The sequence below is a fragment of the Arachis hypogaea genome, chromosome 18 (genome assembly GCF_003086295.3).
Source record: "Arachis hypogaea cultivar Tifrunner chromosome 18, arahy.Tifrunner.gnm2.J5K5, whole genome shotgun sequence".
NCBI lineage: Eukaryota > Viridiplantae > Streptophyta > Magnoliopsida > Fabales > Fabaceae > Arachis > Arachis hypogaea.
This window is the reverse complement of record NC_092053.1, coordinates 134,256,734-134,262,001: the sequence shown is the minus strand read 5'-3', so window position 1 is coordinate 134,262,001 and position 5,268 is coordinate 134,256,734. Positions and strand designations below refer to the sequence as shown.

General features: G+C 26.0%; 1 long non-coding RNA gene across 1 annotated transcript; it reads left to right on the top strand.

Moving 5' to 3' along the window:
* The first annotated feature begins 2,726 nt into the window (after positions 1-2,726).
* Positions 2,727-4,364, top strand: LOC112771952 (uncharacterized). Its single transcript, XR_003187283.2, has 2 exons — positions 2,727-2,865; positions 3,922-4,364. It is a non-coding gene; the product is annotated as an uncharacterized lncRNA (long non-coding RNA).
* The last annotated feature ends 904 nt before the right edge of the window (positions 4,365-5,268 follow it).

The window sequence follows — 5,268 nt, the reverse complement described above, 5'->3', positions numbered from 1 at the left end:
AGGCATGTTAAGATTTAGGTTCCTAATTTTCTGAAATTAGGGTTCAAGAATTTTAAATTAAGATCTTCAATGATTTTAAATTAGGGTTCAATGATTTTTGAAGTTAGACTCTCTCTGTTTGTTGTTGTTATTGTTGAATTTGAAGGATTTAAAGTTTAATATTATTGAATTTAAAAGATTTAAAATGTGGTATTATTAGTGGTGGTGACTCGTGTCCATAGAAAAAAATACAGTCGTGTGACGGTGGTGACAAAAAGGTATTATGTCATTTAAAAAAATTATTATGTTAAAAAGGATCATTTTAATACTAAATATAATATTGTGGCTCATTTTGATTTTGATCTCAAATTTTAGAGACCAAAATAATACTTATTCCTAAATATTAGTATAAATAAATATTCTTTGTTGTATCAAATGATCTAATATAAAAATTATATTTTTCAGCTCTGTCTTAAATTATAATCATGTGTACTTTTAATAATGTCTAATGTCAATAACAATGAGTAAATAGTCAAATTAGTCCCTGAAAAATTACTTATTTTTTAAATTGGTTCTTAAAAAATTTTTTTCAATCAAATTCATCCTTTAATGATTTTAAATTAGTCATGTTAGCCCTTCCGTCATTTTATTTGTTGATGGTGTCAAAATTTGCTAATGTGACACATTAAGTGACACCTCAACACACACCTAGAAGTTTTAATTGACTATTAACATAATTAGTTTATGAAATTAAATAAAATTAACTCCACATTTAGGGGTGTCAATGCCTCAAGTTCTCCCCACAATTAGGTTTTTATTTTATCTAGTTTCATAAACTTATTATATTAATAGTCAATTAAGGCTCTTAGGTGTGTGTTAGAGTGTCACTTAATGTGTCACATTAGCAAATTTTGACATCATCAACAAACAAAATGACGGAAGGACTAACATGACTAATTTAAAATATTTAAAAGACGAATTTGATTAAAAAAATCTTTTGAAAACTAATTTAAAAAATGAATAATCTTTTCGAAACTAATTTGACTATTTACTCCTATAACAATAATATAATTTTTTTAAATTATTCTTTTATTAATTACTTAGGTAATTTTGTATTCATACACACATATATATTACTTTGTTTAGGATAACTTGCTAAATCAAGTGAACTACAACTCCAAAAAAAATTGAGCTACTTATGCTTTTGCGAAAATGAAAAGAAAGTAAAGGTCCACCTTAATTTGTTTGTTACTTCTAATAACTTTTCTAAGACATTCTTTATTTTACTTAAAGTTTCATTAGTATTCCTCAAAATTTCTAATCTTATATTCTTATTACGTGATCCAAAGTAATGGTAACACAAAACAGTTAAAAGTGTTGTTGTACTATGGTGATTTTCAAAATGTTTAATTATTTTTTTTAATTTAACCCAATAACAAAATGTAGGATTTTTTTTTTTTGGATTTGTCTGAATTTTTTGTATAAATTTTTTTTATTTGTTTTATATTATTTTTTTCGGAGAACAACAATGATTGAATTTTAGATCTTTCGTTTGCAGAAATTTTAATATCGAAATCACTTCTCCAAATACATGTAAATTATGTAGCGTTTGTTTTGGGAGACAGAATACAAAGTCATGGATAATAAATATTTAAAACGTGTTTGAAAGCAGAGATATAGACACCGAACACATTGTCTCCATGACACTATTTTATATTTTTGTGTCCATTCTTTTACGAAGGATAATGATGGACACGGGATTTGAAAAGGTGGACACAGACTTTCTTATCAAAATTTTTTCCCTTTCTATCCATAGATATTTTTTATTATTCTTATTATCTCTTCTCATTTTTCTTAATTTTGGCTTCTTCTTTATATCGTAGTTCTTCTTTCTCTGTATTTTTTTGGGTAGAATTTCTTACTTAACTATATAATTAATTTTTTTTTTATCGTTCATTCTCTTCTCTATGGCATGCTGTATTAATGGAGACTTAATTCACTTTTCTACTTTATGTTACTTTATTTATTCTTAATTTTGTTACTTTAATACTATTTTTATCTTATTGGTTCATAAACCAATTCTTCTTGTAATTTTCTATACTCCTACATACTCTTATTTTTTATTAAATTAATTTGTACTTGATGTAAAAAATTTGAAATTATATGGCTATTTTAGTCATTTCGCATAATATCTTAGTTTTATCTATGTCTATCCAAACATAATACATGACATTATCTTAGTGTCTTGTCCATTTTATCCAAACACAATACATAAAAAAAAATTTTTAGTATTTCTGTTCTATTGTCTCTCTATCTTAGTGTCATGTCATGTTCTGTCTCCAAAAATAAACGCAGCCTTAAGGAATGATTAGTGACTTTATTCAATAATGAATACTTTGGACGGAGTAAAAAAGAATAACATTATTGCCAAACAATTTTTTTTTAATTATTAAAAAACTGTTTTGAGAGTTAGTTATCTGTCAAACAGATTTGTATTGTTATTTTTCTATAATTTTAATTACAAGAAACAGCTGACATTGTAAAGTGAAATTCAAAGAAAAGCAGTTATATGACCGAGTTTAACGGCAATCTAAGTTGACTTGATTTTAATTTATTAGGTTATTAATTTCTTCTAAACAAACAGATAGATTATTACATGTTGTTTTACTCATTCCACCCGAAAAATTATCTCACTGATTTCCTTTAAAAATGGCCAATTTTGCTTTTCAGAAATTCAAACCTCTCTTCTTCCAACTCCAAATAAAAGAGAAGGTGGTTTGGTTATTATTGTGCTCCAAAGCCATTCATCAATGATTCGTTAATTATTGTTCATTGTTGCTGCTATCCTGCAAGGGAAAATTAAATTATTAAAGTGGAAATTAAGAGGTTTTTCTTCTTTTCCTAACGACTCCATCTCATTCTGTCATTCATCATTAATTTAATTTATAATGGATTTAATTTTTTCTTTGGTTTAATTACTCTGTTTGATTCGTATAATTTTAATAAATTTTCAGGTCATCATATTTATTTTTTTTAATTGATTGAGTTTTTATACGATATCAAATTTTGCAACTAAGTCCCTGTTAATACAAAAATGTTATAATCAACTGAATATTCTGTTAAACAAAATAGAATATTTTGTTAATTCTAATATTTTTGTAATTGCAGATACTTAATTACAAAATCTATATGATATAAGGACCTAATTGAAAATTCAGTAAAACTATAAGGACTGACAAAATAATTAAATATTTTTGCTTTTTTTTTTTTCTTTTTTACCTTGTAACTAATGTGATAATTTCTTTAATTTATTTCATTTGTTTCAAGTTATTATGTTAAAATTTATTTTTTTAGGAAATTAATGATGCTGCATTGCTGTGGTATGAAGTTTGTGATTATGCATGCTCTTGTTATTTCTCACTAAATTAGTTTGTTATTGTTGGATATTGTGAAGAATGGGCATCAATTAGATTGATATGTAAGGATATTTTAAAATCTTGAAGATTAACCCATTAGTTTTTTTTTTCCCTAAAAAATACTCTATATACACACTATAAATTAGGCCAACCATAATATAGTATATATACTATATACTATAGGAAACATTTCAAGTGCACCGGAGAGTATCGGTGCACCAGTTGTTTTAACCGTTGATTTTAATTAATATATATTATATATATTTTTTATAATTCAAATTAACGGTTAAAACAACTGGAACACCAGTACTCTCGGTGCACTTGAAATATTTCCTATACTATATATAAATATATTATTTTATTATATTCGATTAAATTTTGGTTAAATCTCGATTTAATTTTTAAATTTCTAATTATACTAGTTATTGACTAGTTTAATTTTCTGAATATATTAATTTTTAGTGTACACGTAGCATCTGATTAACTTGCTTAATGACCAATAATTTGTTTTTCTTGTCTATCTCAGGTGTGGTGAAAATTAGTTTCTTAGAAAGGAGCACAATAAAAAATCATCAGAAAACTAAGGCAACAACAATAACAATAATAAGCAAATCATCAATGGCTTCCATTCTTAGAACCACTGTTTTGATCATAATCCTAAGCATGTTGGTGTTGGAGCTACAACCAGCAGTTGTTGTTGAATCAGCATTTGCCACTCCTCTAAGCCCTTGCACCGCTCCAAATTGCACTGTAGAATGCAAGAAAATTCTGAAGGAAAAGTTTAAGAGTGCAGAATGTACAACATCTACACCTAATAAGTGTGTTTGCTTTGATTGAGAATAGTACAGTGTTTCAAATTGTAATTAATTACTATCATTTATCATCATTGAACACATACACTTTCTCTCTCTCCTTATTGTTATTCTTTCATTCTTTTTACTATAAATAATCAATCCGTTTTATTTTTAAGGTGGTGATGTTGTTAATTATTGGTGTGCTTGGTTTAAGGTTAAAAAAATTGAGAATATTTTGTGAGAGAATTTTATATATCAAACTCGTCTTTTTAATATTATAAATTGTCCAAAGTTAGTCACCAAAAAAAAAAAAAAAATTGTCCAAAGTTGTTTTAAATGTTTTCAAAAATAAATTACAATTACTTTTGCTTTATAATATATATTTAGAAGCTAACTTATATTCACTCTTTACATGGAAATAGTAAGTATTTATGCTGTGTGTTGTTGGGTATAAAATGTCAATAATTATGATAATATAATTTGTTTGAGAATTAAAATTTAAAACCCGAATCAAACAAAAGATATTATATTCCTGTACGATCATTTCCAAGAACAGATTAGAATAACTTAAAATAAAGGGCAATTTACGCATCTAAATTGTTTCACCTCCAATATTACGCAAATACATTGTTTCCAAATTTAATACGCAAATGCATTGTTTCACTATTTTATGTAAACCGCTACTGGCAGTAGCGGTTTACAGATGTGCATAAACCGCTACAACCAGCTGCGGTTTATGTGTGTGAATGTGTGAGTGTAAACCGCTGCTGCCAGCAGCGGTTTACGTGCGTGTGTATGTGAGTGTAAACCGCTACTGGCAGTAGCAGTTTACGTGCGTGTGTATACTATTTAAATAATATTATAAATAAAAAATTTAATTTATCATTTCACAATATAATTTAAAAAATATAAATATGCATGTAATAAATTTTTTATTTGTATTTATTATTAGAAGTGAGACCAAATTACAAATAAAAAAATACAGTCTTCAAAGTATTGAATTATATAAAGCAAGACTAATTTTTTTTATTCTCATCTCTTTTAAAATTTATAAATAATAAAATAATTTATTTTTAGCC